We start from the raw sequence: 23,022 nt of genomic DNA, 5'->3' as shown, positions 1-23,022 counted from the left end.
TTTCATGTTGTAATTTTTAAGTACTAGTGTGTTCTTGTGTATTCATTGTATTAACTTCTTAGAATTTACCCATTTCTGGTATTATAATTACCTTTTTGTACTTAAATAAATACAGACATTTATCTGACCCTAAATACCTGTCTACTGTCTCTTCATTTAGATCCCCATAAATAAGTCCAGTGACCAGACACAGGAGTTTGGGAGAGATTCCAACTGCTGAAAGATCAAGAAAAATAACTAATGGAAACCCAGGACCCTACAGTGTCCATTCAGAATTCAAATGCTGCATGTATTTTGTCATTGCTGAACCTTCAATTTGTCTCTCTGTATTCTGAAATAAGCTTTGAGGCTTTGGTATTATTAAACCAACAAGCCCTAACTACTTTACGTCTGGTGCTTCTTGTACTTTTGTTTGGAATACTTTCCAATACTTATGAGATTTAAATGGGATATGTTTGAATCCCCACCATCTCAGTCAGGGTTTGCTGCTTTCTATATTTAGTTTCATTTTTACAGTTACTTAGCGAGCAACTGAAACCATCATTCATGTTACTGTGCTCACTGAGCATGTTTACAAGTAAGGTCTCGGAAAGTCGGTCTGTACTTAAATTTCTTATCACCCATGCTACTCTGACATAAGCTCTCCTACCAAGAAACAACTTAATGCCATAGGTCACCACCTGAATTATTTTTCCTTCATGGTTCATGGCTACTTTTCCTTGCCTCTTCACCGTTTAGTTAGTAACTGCTAATTTGAATATCTATTCTAAATTGATTTTAGATAAAATTCAACTAGGAGAAATACCTTACAGATTAAAAATCTTAGAATCAGCAAGAAATTTAAAAAGCATTGAAAATAAATTAAAATGATATAGAGATGCAAGGACCAGGCAATGTGTTGACCTACATGAAGTGGGAGCTATGGACTCCACTGTGGCTCATAGTGACCAGACCTGCAACAAGTGTTGGTTGCTTGAGGAACTCTCAACTCAGAGTTGATGAGCTACAGTTTGTGCATAGAGCACTGCAACATATCAGGGAGGGGGAGATTTACCTGGATGCTGTGTTTCAAATGGCAGTCACACCCCTTCGATTAACTACCTTGAATTTGGTAAGTGGTCAGGGGCAGGAAGGTGTGATTATGAGTGAAGCAAGTAAAGATGTCCAGGAGGTAGTGCTGAATTACCCTCAGCCCTTGAGCTTGTCTAACAGGCTCTAGATTCTTGCTCCCTGTGTGGATGAGAGTGGGGGCTAAAGGGAGGATGAGCGAACTGACCATAGCCCCGTGATACAGGGAGTCATTCAACTGGGGAGACAAAAGAGGAATGCAGTTGTAATCAGATAAAGTATTGTCAGGGAAATAGACACTGTTCTGTGTGGCAATGATCAAGAGTCCCAAAGACTGGGTTCAGGACATTTCATCTGGGCTGCAGAGGAACTTGCGAATGTGGGGAAAAGGTCCAGTTGTTGTGGTTCATGTAGGTACCAATGATGTGGGTAGAAAGAGGAAAGAGGTTCTGCTGAATGGATATAAGCAGCTAGAAGCTAAATTATTAAGCAGAACCAAAATGATAATAATCTTCAGGTTATTACTACCCAAGTCACAAGCTAACTGGCACACGGTCAACAGATTAAAGAGGTAAACATGTGGCTCAAAGATTGGCGTAGAAGGAACAGGTTCAAATTCATGTTTCAATGGCACCAGCACTGAGGAAAGAGGGAACTGTTCCAGTGGGGCAGGATCCACCCGAATCAGGCTGGGACCAAAGTACTGGCAAATCACATAACTTGGGCTTTAAACCTAATAGTATGGGGAAGGATCCTTTTGCATGGCAAATTAGAAAACCAAAGTTAAAGGAGAAGGTAGGATTCCAGGTTTATAATGAGGCTCATTGTTACCAAAAAATAAAAGGAAGACAGGACCAAGTAATCATACAAGAGTAGGGAACATTGACATTAGAATAGACGTAAGGGCTTTGTATCTGAATGTACAAAGTATTCAGAATAAAATTAATGAGCCTACAGTGCAAATGAAGATGAATGGATATAACTTGGACAGAGCTAAGGCTCCTGCAGTATGACCGCCTGGATCCCTTTACCTGCCTTGCCCATGGTCATAGCCTCTTGTTCCTGACCAAATTCAAGGCAGTTAATCTAAACGGTGTGACTGTCCCCTAATTTTTCTCCTGTTTAACTTTCATCTAAATTAATTACTGAGATGTGGTTGCAGTGAGTCCAATTCTGGGAACTGAATATCAAAGGGTACTCTGTTTCAAAAGGATAACAGGAATAAAAAGGCGGTGGTTTATATCTGTTAATAAAGGAAGAGAATTAGGCTGTTAGTTAACACAGCAAATCAGAACAAATTGTCAATATGGTTTTGGCATAAGCTCTATCCATCAATTTTTGTGTTTACTGTGAATAACAAAGATATAGAGAAGTTCTATTGCAAAAGCTGGTCACTGTTAAGAAAGGGAGGATTGGGATAGAGGGCAATTATATGGCCCAGGATACATCATAACATGCAGTTAGGTATTCACTAAGTGCTGTGGTGTTGAAGAATCCAATAGGAGCTCAGTGTTACGGAATGAGTGAGTGAGATAAGAGAAAAGTCAAATGTAAAATGGAGATGTTTGCAATTTGTTGATTAGTTATTTAGGATTTTAATTATCTCATAAAGGAATGACTGGTGCAGGTGACCAAAATTAACTGGGTGAGTGTCATGTTTAAGAAGTTGCTCCCCACCTGAACATTTGTACCAGTACACTATCCCTGCTGTGAGCTGGGTTCCTCTATCCTGTGCATGTATGGTGGGTGGTGTCCCTGCTGTGAACTGGGTGTGCTCACTGAGTACATTGATCAGACTTAGAACGTATTTTTAAGTTTGCATCTGCAGATCCAGCAGTATTTGCAGCGGATCAGCTATTCAGAGCGACAATTCCTTAATATTGAATTGTCCACTGAAGCTTCCCATGCCTTTAAATTTCATCATCTGCCAGATTGAATAATGCAAGGATATCTCCACGTAATCACTCAAACAGTAAATCAGTCTGTTTAGTCATCTACCTTCACTATATACACTGGTTCTGATATAATCTGATACTTTATCCAGCACCATTTGAAACATGGCCACTACTAAGATGTGGAAAATTTCATTTCCCTGAAAAGTTTATATTTAGTTTTGCTTGATACCTGATTCCTACTTTAGAACCCATGACTGAATTTCACCCACCCAGCACCTGGTTTTCACTTTCCAGGCTGGTTTGTTTTCTTCTTTATTGAGAACACCTGAACAACTTTGATTAACACCAAAAGAGAAAATGCTGGAAAATCTCAGCAGGTCTGGCAGGATCTGTAAGGAGAGAAAAGAGCTGACGTTTCGAGTCTAACTCACCCTTTGTCAGCTTTGCTTGTCTCTTGCTTCTCGGCTTTGACAAAGGGTGAGTTAGACTCGAAACGTCAGCTCCTTTCTCTCCTTACAGATGCTGCCAGAACTGCTGTGATTTTCCAGCATTTTCTCTTTTGGTTTCAGATGCCAGCATCCGCAGTAATTTGCTTTTTTTTTAGCTTTGATTCACAGTTTATTTTAGTTTTCACTGAATAAAATCTGATTTCTCAGATCAAACAGTGGCTCCTCCTTCACAAATGGCAAGAAAAGACCCAGAAACCTATCATGTAGAAAGGTCCCCAGTTTTATTCCAACAATAAATTATTCAAAAATCAGATGAAACTAATCAATCTTTAAGAGCACAGACTGGTATAAGTCCCAGATGAATGTATGCTTCATCGGTTGGCTTAGGCCAAAATGTAGAAGAAGCAGGCAAATAAAAGCAAAATGCTGCAGATGATGGAAATCTGAAACAAACACAGGAAATGCTAAAGAAGCAGCCTCTATAGAGACAGTAACAGAATTAACATTTTGAGCATGTGACACTTCTGAAAATGCTGCCAGATCTGCCGAGTTTCACCAGCATTTTCTATGCAAAGAAGCAGACTATATTTGGTCCAACCCATTTCACCTAAATTTTCTCCCTATTATCAGCTCTTCTTTCTCCCTTGCTTGTCATTATCCATCCCTTTGTCTGCCTACTTGGCTTTCTCTCTCCCTGAGCTCCATCTCCAGCTATCACTTGGACCTTTTTACCTCCTCCCCCCCATCTTCAACATAAAAACCACCTTCTTGTACCTACCATCTATTCCGAAACATTAACTCTGATTTCTCTCCACAGAAAGGGCCAGGCCTACAGAGTTTCTCCAGCAATTTCTGTTTTTGTTTCACATTTCTGGCATCCTCTGTTCTTTGTTTCATTCCTGATGAAGGGCCTTTGCCTGAAACTTTGAGTTTCCTGCTCCTCGGATGCTGTCTGGCCTGCTGTGCTTTTCCAGCACCACACTCTCGACCCTAATCTCCAGCATCTGCAGTCCTCACTTTCGCTTCTTTGTTTTATTATCAGTGTATATTTGGACTCATTTCTGCATTCTTATTTATGTGAGTGTAAACCAGATCCACAACTCTCCTTACATCCCCACCCCATTCAGCATTTGGTTTCTTTTGCTGATGTTGGTTCTTCCCTGAATGTGATTGTTGTATTTTCTCTTTCTCCTATGCTCTCCCTTAATTCCATTTTATTTCTGTTCCAACTGATGCAAAGTGTGTCCCCCAAAGACTGCAGATTATTGTCATGCTGTTGTCCTGTTGAGGAGACCCAGACTAATTGATGCAGATGTAGTTAATCTATCACCTACGAGTCAGGATCATACAAGTGTCCTCAGTATAACTTTGGCATCTCCCAGCTGCTCGTGATATGTGTCCTGTGATGAGATACTTCTTGCTACAATTGGCCATACATTTGTAAGGGAGCTAATACTGTTGCTGCAGAGAGTGTTGTCAGTTGTTTATTGAATAAACTGAAATTGTCTTCATTCTTTAATGCTTACCAAGCTCTCTAGCTCACATTGAATTTTAATGATACACACAAATCCTTTCGACCCCAGTGCAAGTATATATTCTAATGGTACCTACTTGCAGTCATGTCGGTGTTGTTTAATTTCTGGTCAATTTCACCATTCTATTCTTCCACAGACAAGAAGATCCCAAATTTCACTCATATGGCCCTTTGTGGAGCTTTGCAGAGCTGTGAGCTGCCTGCACAAGACTAACAACATGTCAGTTTACTATTTTAATCCCTTAAATGCCTGAGCATTATAAAACAATTCATTTTAATAAACGTACAACTTCAATGGTGTCTTTGCAACAAAAGTTGATCACTGCGTCTGTTTGTTCAAACATACACACATAATATTTGGAGTGATGAGCACTGTGTTTTACATTTCCTCTCATAAGTGTGGGTGTTACTGGCTAGGCCACCATTTATTGACCTTCCTTAACTGCCCTTGAGAAGTTGGTGGTGCGCTGGCTTCTTGAAACGCTGCAGTCCTTGTGGCATAGGTACACCCATGACCCAGTGACAGTGAACGATTGTCAATCATAATTCCAGATCAGAAGAGTGCAGTATTTGTGTTCCTGTAGGTCTGCTGCCCTTGTCCACCGAGGTGATATACATCACTGAGTTGGAGAGTTCTGTTAAAGGAGTAATATTTTGAGTTGTAAGTTTTTTTCAAAACTTTAGCTCTACTCTCTTCCACATGCCTTGCCATATCCACCAGTGACCGATTATTTAAGAGTGTTCTCAAAAATCATTGTCTTGGCCAGGGTTTGGAATCCCTTACTAATCTACCCTCCATGGTTCACATTTACTTTCCAAAGTGTCTTGGAGTTCTTTGTTGTGTGGCAGGCCCCAGTTGAAAGCAAGCTTCTGTTTGATACGAAATAAAAACTAGATGCTGTCAATCAAAGACAAGAATTGAAATTGCTGGAAAAGCTCAGCAAGTTTGGCAGCATCTGTGGAGAGAAATCAGAGTTCATATTTCAGGTTGAGTGATCGTTCCACAGACCTGAAACATTCACTCTGATTTCTCTTCACAGATGTTACCAAACCTGCTGAGTTTTTCCAGCAATTTCTACTTGTGCTTTTGTTTAAATTTGGAATTCATATTATTGCATTATGTCTGCACACAAATCACTTGAAATACTTTTGCCAAGTTCATGCCCCTTTAAATGTAAGTACCATTACGCACATGCTTACATAAAAGGTACATTGTATATTTTGTTAACAAAATGTCAGATGTTGCATGAATGTTCAGATTCTGTGACAGCGAGTGAATTTAAAAAATATATGAAAATTCAGACTTTGTCAGCTAAATAGGTGAAGGATTCCGCAGTGTCTCTCAACCTGCATCATTTGGTACTGGGAACAATGCAGCATAGCTAGCTCCTTTGCAACGATCAGCCCAGGATGTATCAGAAAGAACAGCCTCCTCTCAGAATGGATGAGAGTCCCTCTCGAGATGGATGATGTGCTCATGTTTCCCAGGAGAAGACAGCCTGAAGAGTCAAGGGTCTCCAGGTGATTCTGATCAACATTTGAGATGAACAGTTAGGAATGGTTGACCCCTGCTCCACCATACCTTGGAAGCCTGTTTCCAACTGGGATCCCCCTGTTCTCACTAAGTCTGTCTCCCTTCTCCAAGCAAGTTGCCAGTGAGCTGCAAGTGAGGAGGTCTTCCTCCTGGATGGTGCATTGCTCCTGGTAGGAAAGGATAAAATCTCCAGGGAGACATCCGACCTGTGATAGAAAGCTTAAAAAAAAGTACTGAGCTGTCGCAGATGATCAATGACGCCAAAGGCACCAACCCCCCCCCCACTCCACTGAACCATACTATATTCCCGTGCTTTCAAGAAAATTTAACATGCAGATCAAATGTCACATCAGAAAACACCCGAATATTTAAGCTCTTTGCATTCAATCAATGGAAAAGTCATGATTTTTATTCAAATGAAAAATAGTTCATTGTTGAAAAAGATTTTCAATCAAACATTAGGCAATTTCTCATGGGTATTCTCCAGAGATGTCTCCTGAATGCACGCAAGCACAGCCCCTTCTCTAAACTGTCAGCTTACCGAATGTATTGCAGTTAAAGCAGGTATGATAGGAACTCCTAATTTTTCAGCAAAATCAAAATATTTCATATACTAGGTATCAGAATTAAAAACATGGAATTATCAAAACTCTCACTAGGCCAGGGATTATCTATGGTGAGAGAAACAAAGTCAATAGAAGAGATTTTAAAACGGAAGGGTATATGGATTTAGGTTCGGGTTTGAGTTAATTTCGATGAAAATAGAAGCATGATTGCATTTCGGGGTTTAATGTAGATAGGCTTAGCTGAGTGTGTCATCCTTTCAGCGAAACATTTCATTGATTACAACATAAAAGCAAATGGATTTCATTATATTTTCACTGGCTTTTACATTTAACAACATCCTCACTAGCCTTCCTTCCATAGAAACCAGGGTGAGAAAATTGAATAGTAACTATGGGGCTTATTGAAAGTTAGGCAAACTATAGCAATAAATCATCAGTTCTCATGATGTCTTTCTTACACACTCTGCTGTTTTCGGAATTAATAGCACATGTTCACCCAATGCAGATGACTATCAGAGAGGTGTCAATTGGCAGAAACATGAGGCTGCAGTGGTTGTAAGATAATGCATAAATAGAGGTGTAAGAAAGTGCATCGAAGGAGAGGAATGGATGCACTTGCAAGGTAAATAGGTGTGAGGAGAGAGGTGATGGAATACAGTTGACAATGCAGTTGGCAGCAATTAGGGGATGGTAATATACACAACAGGATATAAGGAAATGCGCAACTGCACTCACCTTTCCTGGCCTTATAGTTCCTACTTGGTGCTCTAATCCAGGAATGTACCATAATGCTCCTGCCACTCATTTAATCTGCAACAGTACATTTCTTCCTTATCTCTCACCTAGGGCTGACTGCACCCAGTCAGCCAGCATCCAGCAGTGTATGGAGGTGCTGCCTTAAACTGTCCTGAACCCATTATGGAATGACTTCCTCTCTGTGTAATCTCTTAACTCGAAGTTCCACACTGGAATGAGTTCATTAAATATTCTAGTTGAGATCACGTCCTGTGGTTGCTCATCACACCTTCAGTATCAAACCCAGAGTCTGCATTACATTGAGGTGGTTCCATCAACATATCACAGACCAACTTCTGAATTACCCCTTGCTACCACAAACTCCTTCCGAATGCACCTTGAAGTTAGTATCAGAGGTTATCAACTTGAAACTTTGTTAATTTCCTCCTTCCACGGCATTGTCTGACCTTTTGCTGACCAGCAGTATTTTATATTTATCACCCTTATTGTTCAGATTCTGTAGTTAATTATGAAGAATGCATACCCTTATCATTAAGCCATGATAAGCACAGATATCTCGTCCTGCACACATTGTCTTCATTTGAAGTATCCCAGTTTCTTCTAAGGCACTCTACATTAATCCTGAATTAAACATTGACAAGTAAATTCCAAAGAGGTTTGAGAATTGACCGTCAAGCCAACACTTCGGGAAACTGAGAACTTCATCTAAAGGAGCCATCAATAGGGGCATTATTCTATTGATCTTACATCTCCACTGACTTATTTCTGATGCTGTTTCCGTCAAACCCCAGCCCTGTTTGCTCCACCTTTATCACCGTCTTCTTTTTCTTCTTTGTCTTTTTGCTGCTACTCCTTGCTTGAGTTAGACTGTCTCAAACTCCTTATTCCTCAGGTGTTCTGTTTCTCCTCCCTCTTGGCTCATTCTCAACCTTCTCTTGCTGAGCTCAACTTTCAAACCCTCTTACTACATTCCCTTTACTATCCACTTTACTCATCTTCAACTTTGAGTAAGCAGGCTGATTTTTTTTAAATAAAGGCAGACCTTTTCATTATTGGACTGTTTTTGCTTTGCAATCTTTCAGCCAGACAAAATCAGATGTTTCCCAACTGCAAGGAGTTAATAATTCAAGAAATTAAAGGCTTTGTTTTGAATTCATTAGAATCCAATTGATGTGAAATGTGAAATCTGTGTCAGATAAACCACAAAACATGTTAAATATAACGACTCTTCCTCTCCAGGGCCTTTAGAATTTCTAAAATCTACCCCTGCTCTTTTCTTTCCAACCCCACGAGTGGAGATGATTACCTTTAGTGGTTTTGCTTTATAATTTACTACACAAATTCCCTCAGCCACACATCTTTCTTCGTCCTCCCAATGTTGATGGTACCAATGTGAATGATAACAGCTGGAACTTTTTGCTCACACTCCAGCTCCAAAGGAGACATCTTTAAACCTGACACTGGGCAAGCAACACATCCTCATGACTCAATCTCTCAGCTGCAGTGAACAGTATCTGACCCCACAAATATATGTGTCATACTCCTTGTTTCTCCCCCTTTGGCACAGTGCTGTGGTTAGTGTTCTCATCCCTTCTGCGGTCCTTGCTCTTTTCTACATAGCCTGCAAGACATTCCTCATGAAGAGTTTTTGCTCGAAATGTCGATCATTCCTGATAAAGAGCTTATGCTTGAAATGTCGACTCTCCTGCTCCTCGGATGCTGCCTGACCAGCTGTGCTTTTCCAACACCACAGTCTTCAACTCTGATATCCAACGTCTGCAGTGCTCACTTTTTCCCTGCAAGATGTGGCTAAGGCTCATCTTCGGCTACTTTCTGGATCCCCATACCTGCCTCATTCGTAATCACACCCTCCAGTCCCTGACCACAGACAAAATCTGAAATGTTAAAACCTGAGAAGAGTGATTGCAGCAGAGTTCACCTGATCAATTCTGAGCTGTGGTTTGGAGGAGCTGGTGTTGTGAGACCACCTGATGAAGGGGCAGCACCTTGAAAGTTAGTGCTTCCAAGTAAACCTGTTGGACTATAACCTGGTGCTGTGTGATTTTTAACTCTGAGCTGAAGTTGCTGCAGCAGATGTGGTTGTACTGGATCACACTGGTCTGCTCCATCTCCCACATACTACAGTTGTAACAAATCCTCTTCCATGCCATCTCTTAAATTACATTGGACTCATTAGATGTTTGTGTTTTGAAATATCATCGACAGTTGTTTGTTGTTGTATTAAGTTATTCAATCGCAAGAGACCACGTCTTTTTATTTTTCGGACAATGGACTGAACATAGGGATAATAGATGCTGGTTTAAAAAGGAGAGAAGGAATAAGGACTTATTTGTTGCTTTGAAAAAAAATCAAATGAAGCTAATTGATACATATTACTTTTTGGGGACACTGAATCCACACAAATTGGCACCATTTGATGTGGGTTCAGGAGAGCTCAGCATTGCAAAAGCACACTTATTTGTCAGGTTCACATGCTCTGTGAAGATTGTGAAACAGAGAGAAACAAAGAAAATTCCACATATTAACTCCATCAATCTTTCTCCACTTTCTCTGTAAAGTTGCTCTCCCATCTTCTGTTGAAAGAGCAGATTAACAATATTGAGATGCAAAAATAAATTTAGCCTAAAAATACCGAATAGTTCTAAAGCCCCAAACAGTGAGAAAGACCCCCAGTCCAACCAAGCAACCAATGACCTACAGAATGATCATTGCTCCAAACATTGCATGAGATGTCATCGACGAAGAGATAACTGTTGTGGAACCAACCCATCTAGTTTTGCAATTTTGGACTAGTGGCACAGAACCAAGTTCCTCTGAGGTTGTACAGGATGTTGGTGAGGCTTCTTCTGGAATACTGTGGGAATTCTGGGAAATTTCATGGAGGGTTACATTATGTATGTATGCAGTATGCCTCTCGGGAACGTGTATTGTGCTATCATGTATTCGTTAGCAGAAATGCTCACCACAGCCAACACCATCCAGGTTTCCTGTTGCCAGAATCAGGTTAAATGCTGCCAGTCATGAATCACTCTTCACTGATACATGCAGTGGAAGTGAATTGACAAAGAAAAGCTTCTGAGGAGATGCCATGTCATGAGTGACACTTGTTTGGAATTAGAAGTTCACAATTGTAAATGTGTTGGCATTTTGCATCATCACCTGTCTGATTGATTGTCATAGTAACTACAGCTACAAGAATTAAGCAATACAGGTGTAATGACATGTTACTCTTTCCCTAATGCCCAGTGTAGCACAACATCTGGTCATTGATCAGGAATAGCTGACTTGCAAAGGCAACCCTGACTGATGAGTGACCAGATCCCTGATTGATCTCTGTGCAGCTCCAGACTGACATACCACTAATCCTAACTGGTTGCACAGAAATAGGAGAACTGAACCTGGTCCAAATCCTTTACTGTACAAACACAGAACCCCTAACTGCCCCAAGTGCCTGAGTGACTGTGGCATAGCCCCTGAACTGATACTGACAATGCCCTTGACTTAGCTGTTCACCCTGATTGGCGAGAGTCCCTCTTGACACTTGATTGATGACTAGTTCCCCTAGACTTTGACACATGGTTGTTTGATTGAAGCACATGCAGTATTTTTGTTGTGTTTACTGTTGGCACACGCTGTCGGTATGACATCAACATAGCACAGTACCGTGTAGTAATATGTGTCTTGCAGAAAGATCACTGCTGATAAGCATGAAAAGCTGCCTGTCTTTGTGTAGCCACCCAATTATACATTCCATTGACTGAACCTCAACAAAATAACCCATTCAAAAATATGAATAGGGTAAAAGTAACATGGTATATGCTTAGAATAGATAGTGAACAGGACAGTAACATGGCGAATGTCTAGTTTTCTTTAGTAATTACTCTTTTCTTATGTCCCCATGCTGAAGTCATGCTCAAGTTTCAATGCTAATCGTTCATGGTAATTGCTGACTGCATTAACCTGTGCTGACAGACAGCAAGTGAGCTTCAGCAATCGAACTGTCAGCTTGCCGATGTTCCATTGCCATGTTTCTAATTATTCATATTTATTTAGGTGAGATTTCAAACTTCAATTCAATGGGACTTTCTGGAAGCTGAAATTGCTTGTTGGAAATGTGCCAATGTTAACAACTACAATTTAAAGTTATGCAGTGCCTCAATGTCATAAAATACTCCAAGGCACTCCACAGGAACATTATTAATGACACCAAACCTCTCCAGGAGCTATTATGTGACATGTAGAGGACAGTAGCCAGTTTAATGAACAAGTTCAGTGCTGAAACACACAGAGGTGAAGAAGTCAAAGAAAAAGCCCTGCCAAAAGGTATGACAGGATACATCTATCAGTCATTCCAGTTCAATTCTGGGAGTAAGCCCAGCTTAAAAGAAGGAAAATTTATTCAATTGAAGTTCAGAACCAGACAGCTTCTGTTCAATCTGTGAAATGTAGAGGAATAGGGTGGGGGATTGGATCTGAGTGGGTTACTTTTCTGAAGGTTGGTGTAGACTTGTTGGGCCAAATGGCCTGTTTCCACACTGTAAGGTTTCTATGATTCTATGAATCTCACCTCTTCTAATGCTTATATTGTAATGCAATGAAGCAATCCAGTCCTATTTTAGATCTTTTACAGCACTCAGAATAATCACTCATATTATTTGGGCAATTAAGTTTCGAATTAGAGTCATAGAGATGTACAGTAAGGAAACAAATCCTTTGGTCCAACTCATCCATATTGATCAGAATTCTGTCACCCAAGTTAATCTCTGGTTAATTCTTGGACTGAGTTGAAATGTGTGGTGCTGATAAAGCGCAGCAGGTCAGGCAACATCCGAGGAGCAGGAGAGTCGACATTTCAGGCATAAGCCCTTCATCAACCCTTCATTCCCGATGAAGGGCTTATGTTCGAAACATTGACTCTCCTGCTCCTCGGATGCTGCCGGACCTGCTGTGCTTTTCCAGTGCCACACTTTTCGTCTCTGACTCTGCAGTCTGCCTCCTCACTTCCTCTAATTCTTGGACTGAAATGGTTTCAAAACAAACTAAAAACACTGACCAAAAATGGCCACAGGCATCACCTGACCACAAGAGGCCAAGTTTCAATGTGGACTAGGTAACAAACAGACAAGCTCAAATTAACATTTTCTCCAAGGCATTGGAAGCAGCCAGCAAATATTTATTTATGTGTGAAAAGGCCAGCATCTTCCATTTTTGTATGAGAGAGTTTGTATGTTGGAAAGGAGAATGTCATCTGCAATTGTAAACCAAAGAACTGCAGATGCTGGAGATCTGAAATAAAGATTGAAATTCCTGGAGAAACTCAGTCAGCATCTCTGGAGAGAAAGCAGTGTTCACATTTTGAGTCCAGTGACCTCCTTCAGAATCCGCACTGGCAATTACCATGCTTGGAGACAATGAACTCAGACACAGAAATACACAAACAGACCAGTATTTCAGGAAGCTGCTTCTGAGAAAAGAAAGAAGCTAGATTTTTTACGGCAGAACTGAAACCAGCTGAGAGCTCTCTCTTTCTCTGTTTCTCAAGAAGAAACAGTACTTGCTGACAACATGGGTTAAAAAGAAACCTCAGTATACTGCAAACTCAAGGACAACTACTGCTACTCGTGATACAAGACACTAATAAAACAAATGTGAGCTCAGGTTGAAACCTCATGCCAAGGGGTGGAAGTTTCCTATTTTCGGTTAATGTTTTATCAATTGAGATTTATAATGCCTGATTCGCCAAGGCTTATAGTGACCTTTCTCTTGCAATCTTCTGTTCTTCACCTCATTACTTATGCAACTGCGCTCTTCAATGCCCTTCTTGTGGAATTACCCAGCCAGGGATGTGAAATGCTCGCCAAATGCTGGGACTTTATGATATTCACACCACCACCATGTATGAAGTAAGCCCTGCTGCACACCAGGAACTACTGCTCACAACGTGCTGCTCGACCATTGTCTCGGAGGTTTGAAAGGAGCACTTATCTCCCACTTTGTGGGCAGGGACCAAGTGGTGCTGATGAATGGGGTAGTGGAGACCAGGCTATCCTTTATCCTGCTGTGGGATATCACGCCAATTGGAACCTAGAAACAGGCCCAGGTTAGTTCTATGTAACAGGTTAGAAGGAGCATCGAGCAATGCAGGAATAAGGTTTTCTGCTCCACATGCTTAAGTGCCACTCTTCTCTCTGCTATATTACACTTGCAAGGCCCCATTCACTGTAACTCCAAGATTACACACATATCTCACCAAGGCTCGTAGACTATAGCTTTGCCTGCATCATGTCCATTCAATGGTTCATACCTTCCTACTATCAGTGTTTTCTGCTCACTCACTGGGAGCACCTTCATGCCTCTCCAGCTCCTATGTAACCATCAACTGTTTCCCATCCATTTTCATTACTCTGACTGCCTCCCTTTGTCTTGCAAGAAATAAAAACTGGTCCATTCCCCAGTATGATGTTTCCATAGCACGTAACTGACTTGCTTGTAACCTCAAGATGTTTGCACTTGAACTTCCTTATAGACCGTGACTTAATTTCTGAACTGCAAGGACACAGAACCCTGATCTCTGGTTGGACCAAACGCCTGATTGACTATGCTCAGCCCCTTGATGAGACCCTTGATATTTGCCATTTTGCCCAGTGACTGACTGTAGTCCCACTTGGCTCGATGATAGACTTCTCCCCTTAGACTTTCAGCACTGGTCATTTACTTGAAGCACATGTGGTGTGTTTCCTGCAAAAGTTGCTGGAATGTATTGCAGATCTGCAGTTTACATACCACAATTCTGGACAGCAACACATTCAGCCCCTTGACTGTTTGACACTCCCCATAGTGACAAGCTGTCTGTCTCTCAGCACTAAGAAAGTAATGTGAAATATACGGAGGCTGGTAGCCTCCAAGAAAGAGCAAAGTGATTGAGTGCTGAGAAATGAAGTGAAATACCATAAGAAGCACCCTGTATAAATGCATGAGCTATGTATCTACATCTACACACAAAATGATGAAACAGAAGTATGCAGGTCATAGGTGCACTGAGCTTCAAGATGAAGTATTGAAGGTCTGAAATGGTGTGAGATTTGGTACAAGATTAGACATCAAGATGTGTTGATGCTGATTATTTGCTGTTGCAGACTTGCATGGGTGAAGGGACAAGGAGTATAATATCCCAGAAGCATGGAGGGGCCTTGTGCCGAGGATACAGTTGAATGATGGCCAGGAGAAACAAGTGGTGAGCTGTAGCTACCAGCTACTTGCTTTGACTTACATGTCAGGAATTTGCACCATTTACTTTTGGGGAAGGAGAGGAGATTTGGAATGGCATAGAAATAGGATGAATTGAATTATTAATAATATGCAGATGCATGAAAATAAGGGTAGGCACTGATCAAAAATGGAAGTCTGAAATGGTCATTTAAAGCTTAAGGTGAAGATTGGAAAAATGTTTCCTGAGATTTGGATTCTGACATTTCCATTCTCACCATATTTTAGCAACTCTCCACATTGCCAATACCGTACCAGGAAGGGGAATATTTCTTCCAAAGCCTTTAAACTGTCTGATCCTTTCACCTTTCTTTTGTGCTGACAGTAACCCTTTGTGTGCATATGTGAAACTTATCATCACAAACTTCTCATTTTTCTCAGGATTAGCAGACAATAAAAGAGCTCCCTCTTTCACTCAAGAAAACCATGGGGGGTGGTTCTGTAGGGATACCGTAGAAATTAGTTAATTACATTTTATTGGAAAGAGGTTGGCCTCACACTGAAAAAAAACTGATTTCTGCTTGTGGGCAAATGGGGAGTTTGAAAAGAGGGGAGTTGATTCATCCCACTTTGCATTGCATGAGAAGAGAGATCTATGAGTCTATTTGGATTTTTGGCTTGCACTCACTTGAGGTTTCAACCCCCTCCCCATCAACCTTTGAGAAGCCTTTTTTTTGAGTGTGTACTGATCTCTGTCAGGTTACTGAGCAGGTGGCGAAGGTGAAATTGACCTCAATATAATATGGATAAAGGTCTTGATGAAAGCAAGCATGCAGGCACAGCAGGCAGTGAAGAAAGCTAATAGCATGCTGGCCTTCATAACAAGAGGAATTGAGTATAGAAGCAGAGGTTCTTCTGCAGTTGTACAGGGCCCTGGTAAGACCACACCTGGAGTATTGTGTGCAGTTCTGGTCTCCAAATTTGAGGAAAGACATTCTGGCTATTGAGGGAGTGCAGCGTAGGTTCACGAGGTCAATTCCCAGAATGGTGGGACTATCTTACGTTGAAAGATTGAAGCGACTGGGCTTGTATCCACTTGAGTTTAGAAGGCTGAGAAGGGACCTGATTGATACATATAAGATTATTAAAGGATTGAACACTCTGGAGGCAGGAAGCATGTTTCCGCTGATGGGTGAGTGCCGAACCAGAGGACACAGCTTAAAAATAAGGGGTAGGCCATTTAGAACAGAGTTGAAGAGAAACTTCTTCTCCCAGAGAGTGGTGGGTGTATGTAATGCTCTGCCCCAGAAGGCTGTGGAGGCCAAGTCTCTGGATATTTTCAAGAAAGAGTTGGATAGAGCTCTTAAGGATAGTGGAATCAAGGGTTATGGGGATAAGGCAGGAACAGGATACTGATGGAGGATGATCAGCCATGATCATAATGAATGGTGGTACTGGCTCGAAGGGCAGAATGGCCTACTCCTGCACCTATTGTCTATTGTCTATTGACACCAAATAGTATGCAAAAGGATTAAGGTGAAGCATAATTCATAATATATGCTCTTTAGGATTCTCTAGCAGAAAATATTTCTGGGTCAGAGGAACAGAGGATCCATCCTGAGCATTTGGATTTGACAAAGATTTCTCAGATGCAATAGGAGGGTGCTTGGAAGAAAAGATCCATGTGTGACAGCTGCAGTCATTCCTTAAATAATCACCCCTCTCCACATCGATGTGGGAAGGTAAGCCATGCAAGAATTTAAATATAAGCATAGGTTTAAAGCAAAATTAATTTGGAGTTGACAAGTATGTGAGTGAATGAGCTATGAGACTATACCATTCACAGCTAACTGCAATTTGTGGATAACAGAGATAAGGTTTACAAAACCAATCAGGAAGGCACGGTACACAGGTCATGATCTGGAGATCAAAGAATCATAGAATGTTTAATCTAGAAATAAATCATTTTGTCATCAAGCCTGTGCCGGTACGTTTCTCCACAGGACCCATCTAGTCTAATTTCACTCTCCGTTGGCTTCCCATATCATTTAATATTCTTTTACAAGCAACCATCTAATTTTCTCCGAAAATAGCTTACAAATTTTCTACGAACAATGATCCAAGTCAGAGAATTCTCCAATCTAATTGCTGTTAGGGATTTTTTGAACCCATTTTTTAGTGCTGCCTCCCTTTCACTATTCTTTGGATCAATTCAGTATTATTTATCCATCATAATCCTTCATAATTTTGAAGACCTCCATTAGGTTATCTGTTCAATGTTCTTGGTTCGAGCAGACAAAACTATCATCTCCAGTTGTTCTTCATGACTAAGTCCCCTCATTTCTGTTAACATCCCTGTGAAGTTAATCTATGCTGCACCATTTTGGTTATGTGTCTGAATGTTTAGATTGAATGTCAATTTCATTGAAATTGATCAGATAATTGATTACATTCCATTCCTTAAATTAAAAAGTGTCCTACTGTGGCCTGACAATTATTAATTATGATTGAGGGCTTTAGCTACTGCAAACAATAAGCAATATCTTATTTGAATCACCTTTATTTTCTACTTTTGATGTTATGTGAATTTATTCGCTATTCATTTAGGGCTGTATTATGGATCAGATTTACGTTTTGCATTGGTTTATTTTCTGGTAATATCAATTATTCATCTGTCTATTCCATCGTAAAGCAGAGGATTAATTGAGTGTACCAATCCACTTTCCTCTTACGCTTGTCATTATTTACCTAATCAAAATGTAGTTAACTCAAACCCTTGCTACTGTGGTGACAACATTTAGCCAATTCCTGAAATGTACTAAGCCTTCACTCAGATCAATGAACTTTCCCCGAAAGAATATTTTCCCTTCCTCGTGAAGGCATTGCCTTCATTTGGTTAGAACTTCACATTGCTAAGCTTTCCAGTCCCTAGCTCAATTTGTCCATACGTTAATTATGTTATTATTTTTCTTGTTGGTGCCAAGACTTGAAACAATAAAACTAAAAGCAGGAAATCAAGACCACTACCTCCACTGCCACCCCCAAAAACTGGGTACTCAACTGACATTCAAACATGTAGATTTCACAGTGAGGACCAGTAAATAACAACTGGGAGCAGAAATCCTCGTTAGTTGTAACTATCATAAACCAGATACAATGGAATTACATACAATGATTCAAGTTGTGCTTTCAGGCTTTGTCCAGGAATAGGAAGGAATCGAAGAAGAAAAATATATACATTTCATATTTGGCAATTCTTTCAAGTAAGATGTTAAAATATTATGTGATGTGGAATTTCACTGTGGTGATGTTTTCTTCTCTTAAACCTTCCCCTATGGATGTCTTAGCCAATTATTTTCTGTTTGCTGTCAATGTCTTACTCTTCAATGATAGAATTCATCAATTGTTTTGCTTTAGGCCAGCTGTCTGGGCTATGTGTTTGGATCATCACATGTAGATCTTCCACTTTTCAAAACTTGTAACAAGTCCAAATTAGAGAAGTTAAAGGTTGATTTTCATCTCGCTTAAAAGCAGGATGATGGCAAGACTTAAATCTTGAATGTTGTGAAACTTAATGGTTCTGAAGGAATTATTTTTTGTGTGACATTCAGCTCTATCCAATCTGACGATGCCGCACAATCTTTGGGAGGAGGTAGTTGAGTTCTGTTTGAGTACCCAAAGGGAGTCAATGTGTTCTGTACAGCTCCTGAGTGTTCTTAGGAAGTATATCTAACTAGTAATGTAGATATTTTTAGTCAAACTATACAGACATCTCATGACACATCTATGAAGCTGGTGAGACATGAACTTGGGCCCCTGACTCAAGTGTAGGGCTGCTGCTACTGCACCTTTCTGACATCTAATGGATACTATGTTTATTGGTTTAATACAACTAAATATCTTGTTGTGTACAATGATTGCCTCTTCCATTTAGCCTCAACAGTCCAATCATTCTCAGAATGACCCAGACTCAGCAAAAGCAAAATAGATTTGGTGGTAGTGAACTACCCAAAGCACAATACCACATGTTGGCAATGGTGATGTCTGCCAATATGGAATCATGGGAAATAAATAGCATTGTCAATTTATCGCAGTTTGACTGCCCATTCTGATCTTACAAGTGGACTTTGAAAAAGAGTGAGGACAGAGGATAAGGTTGGGTGGGGATAAGGGGAAGTCTTACTAGTACCTGAGGTACAATAAGGTTCAGATGATCCCTAAAACACCAATTCTGTGATTGGTGGATCACCAAGTTGTAATGCTGAGTGTGTAAGAGAGAGTGGGGTTGAAATAAATGGAAGCGAAGACACTCAAACATCCTGCTACATGTTGCATCTAGCTTGGCCATCTCCAGTCATGTGAGTTGTCTTTTTGCCAATGTTGATGAGATTGGTGTCAGCCGTTAGATAAAGGTAAGATCTCCTCCTGTTATATTCTCCCTTCTGTTTCCTCTAAGAAGCTGGCCAATGTCTCAGCTTTCATTATAGTACAAGGAACAGCCACACAATGCCTGGGCGCTGCTGCCCTCATTGCTGTGAGTGTTTGAAAGGGGCTTGCAGGCTGTGACAGGAGTCAATAATCTGTCCTCCAATACCTGTATTGCTCAGGTGCACTCCAAGGGAGTTGCTGCAACTCTGTTGGGCTTGAAGTTCCCCTTTCAGGGAGGCAGTATTTGTACATAAGCCTCTGCCACTTTGCCGGTGCCCTTGCTGTTGTCTGTCAACCAGGGAGCCTTGACTCATCAGTCCCATGCCAAGATAATGCAGGGTCCTGAGCTGGTCATGATCATACTGCAAGGCCATCAGCAGATAACTCATTGAGAATCAGTGGCCTTCAGCAGCCATGCTGCATCAATGGGATTAACACGAGACAGAAACATCCCACAATCATTGAGAAATCATGTACATCCTCCGTCGGTTTTTGTTGGTAGGACAGCATAAAATGGACTCAGCTGATAGCCTCATACCATAGTGTGTACAAACTGGAAGTATCACCGACTCCAGTATGGAAGGAGCCAGATACATGAATATAGTCACCTTCAAGGGCACTGGCAACCAGTTCTGAGATCACATTACAGTTTGCAACACTTGGCAGTTTGCAACACTATGGTCTCCTTAGTGACATTGAGGCATCTGAAGCACTGATCCTCATTGAGGCTTAGTTTAAGGAATTGCTCCCAGATGACCTTCGATGACCTGCCCCCATCAGCCAAAGAATTGGCAGGAAACAGTAAGGTCCTGCTCTCAATCAGGTGGAAGTACACCTCTGCAAACCCAGGAACACCATACGCAGTGGCCAGCACGGGGGCTCCAAACACTCCACAGATTCAATGGACAGTCAGAGTTCTGTGTCCTGGGGAGCTGTGGGAATCATGTAAGAGGCAGGACATTGTATTTCTGGAGGGAGCACTTGATGTGGAAAAGGAGCTCTTGAGAGAGGTTGTCTCCCCACTCTGAGTTGATGCCTAAGCAGGTTGACTTCTGAAATGTCTTCTCTGCCCCGAACCCTTTCTGCCAGCCCTAAAATAGAGGCTGGTTGTGAGGTAGGCAGTAAATTGTGAATAATCATGCTGCCGTAAGTCTTGTCCAACACACCATCCCTCACTCACTCACAGACAGACAGACACACACACACAAACAGACATACACACACCTTATGTAAAACTGCTGACAGGCTAAGGGCAAGCTGGAGGATGTTGGGAAAAGCAAGGAGTTTTACAGTCCCCAATCTGCCAGTGAGATGCCATAGAATTCTGCACTTTGAGTGTAAGTAGGCTTCTCTAAGAGCTGTTCTCTCTCTTATCCTCTGCTTATTCCGCATATCATTGTTTAAGACTAAGGGAGATCCAAACTAAGACAAAGGAGGATCCAAACTATTGCATCATGTTTACCTGCAAGTGGTCTCAGTAGAACCCTTGAAATCAGAGCCAAGGCTTCCAGCATGTGCCACAACACTCCCTGTAGACTTAGGAACTTCAAATACTTCAAACTTCCAAATACCTCTGCAAAGTTGATAGCATCTAGTGGAAACCAATCAGCGATGAACCTGAAAGTAGTTGATCCCATTAATTAAGGTTCTTCCTGTTCCTCAAAGTATATTCAGCTGCTGGAGAGTAAGTTGGTGCTTTCTACTTTGCATACCATCATATTAATACCCTTCCCAAAATGATGTTCAGCACTATCAACAACAGAAGTGTTGGAACAGTAACCGTAGTGTTGAAGGTATGCAGGCCAATGTGACTGAATTTTGATGCATTACTTTTTTAAAAATCAGAGCTAACATTTGCCTTCCTTCTTGTTACATTGTCTAAGAATGACTGCTCTTCAAAGTAATAAGTTGTATGTGAAGCATTTAACAGCTTCTTTCAATGCTAAAGGGATTTATAGAAATGTAAAAGTATCCCATTTAATATTATATATGTACTTAGTATTTAGTTCCTAAAGTATTTAAGCTCTAATGTGCTTCATTAAACATGCTAAAGAAGATCAAGATATAATGGATATAATTTTTAATTATCGTATTAGAATCATAGAATTCTTACTTCACTCATTCACTCTCTCTGTTTTGGCTCTCCGTCCTCTGCCCATGGCGCACACATTCTTCTTTTTGAGGTAATAATACAGTTCTCCTCTGAATGTCTCGACTGAACCTATCACTCACAGGCAGAGTATTGCAGATCCTAACATTTGCTGGATGAACTGGATTTTCCTCATGTAACCTTTGCTCCTTTTACAAAGTGCCTTAAATCTGTGGGTCTTGATTTCTCCACTAATGAGAACAATTTCTCCCTTTCCCTTCTGTCGAGATTCCTTGTGATTTGTTCTACCTGTTATAAATCACCTCTCAATGTTCTCTTCAAACAGAACAAGCCCAACTACACCACAGTGCATGAGGAAAGATGTCTGAGACTCATTAAAAGTTATTTAGGAAAATTTTGGTCTTACACTTGCTCCTTTCCCTTACTCTTTTCTGTTTCTTTCTTAGCCTCCTCATCCTGAATACCTACCTCCTCTTTTACCATGACTGCCTTTTCCACTTGCACTTATTGCCTATCTTCATCCCTAACAACACTGTGCTTTTCATTACTCATTGGTTCCCAGTTGAGCAATGTCTTGATTTTACATTTTTTTTATGCAAAGCTTCTTAACAATATTATATTTATTTGTCTATTTTTAAATAGATTTTCGTTACATTGAGCTATTCGGAGGACATGTAATCCCACAGAGTTTGAGAAGATTTAAATTGAAATTGCCCAATGAAGATATTCCTGCAGGAAACTTCATCCAGCAGTAGGATTAATCCACAAGCAGATTGACTTTCCCCATTGAATTCAAGAGCAGCTCTGAAATCTCTTGCTGGCTCCACCTGGGTACAATGAGAGGGCTGATTTAGAAGTACTTCAATAATTAAGATACGCTTCAAAGAAGAATGGGATGCAGAGTAGTTACATATGACTTAAACAACTGGATTTGCCTGGCAAGCAGCTTGCTCTGCCAGCTGGAGCTGATTAATTGAGCTAATGTCTAATTGCTTCTTAAAACATGTTAACCAGGTGTTGCTCCCGATCCGGTCTTTAGCAATAGACCAGAATTGAATTTGAGATTTTCTCTCTGGGGTCAGCAACAAGAGGGATGCAAAGGTCAGATGCTTCACGTAACTGCATTCCTTCAAATCCATCATAAAAGTATCCCTCTGCTTAGCAGAGAGAGGAAATCTTCATCTCATGACTATAGATGTAAAATGTTCCAAGTGTGACGAGCATGCTAAATCCCACACTATTTCTGTCCATGTTGTGTTTGAATTTATTATACACAGTGCCTACAAAAAAATGACCTGCCTGCTGTTTTTAGTCCCTTTCCTCTGAGGACTATTTTTCAGTTCTTTGGGACTGATTTTCATAACCAAAAATTACAACATATTTAGGAAGAAATGTGTAGTAATTATGAGTTAATGTCACTGTACTAGCAGACATTTAGAATCATACATAATGGAA

General features: G+C 40.7%; 2 long non-coding RNA genes across 2 annotated transcripts in view; one reads left to right on the top strand and one right to left on the bottom strand.

Annotated features, from left to right (window-relative positions):
• LOC122559214 overlaps nt 1-22,012 on the bottom strand; it is a 27,805-nt gene extending 5,793 nt beyond the window's left edge. The window contains exons 1-3 of the long non-coding RNA XR_006314365.1: nt 21,571-22,012; nt 20,920-21,074; nt 5,024-5,146 (exon numbers count right to left, since the gene is read on the bottom strand). This is a non-coding gene — a long non-coding RNA (uncharacterized LOC122559214). The remainder of the gene's footprint in view (nt 1-5,023; nt 5,147-20,919; nt 21,075-21,570) is intronic.
• On the top strand, nt 21,068-23,022 carry LOC122559213. Its single transcript, XR_006314364.1, has 2 exons — nt 21,068-21,250; nt 22,210-23,022. It is a non-coding gene; the product is annotated as an uncharacterized LOC122559213 (long non-coding RNA).

This window comes from Chiloscyllium plagiosum, chromosome 18, assembly GCF_004010195.1.
Source record: "Chiloscyllium plagiosum isolate BGI_BamShark_2017 chromosome 18, ASM401019v2, whole genome shotgun sequence".
NCBI classification, from domain to species: domain Eukaryota; kingdom Metazoa; phylum Chordata; class Chondrichthyes; order Orectolobiformes; family Hemiscylliidae; genus Chiloscyllium; species Chiloscyllium plagiosum.
Note: the sequence above shows the minus strand (reverse complement) of the source record. Positions and strands in the feature narration are given on the sequence as shown.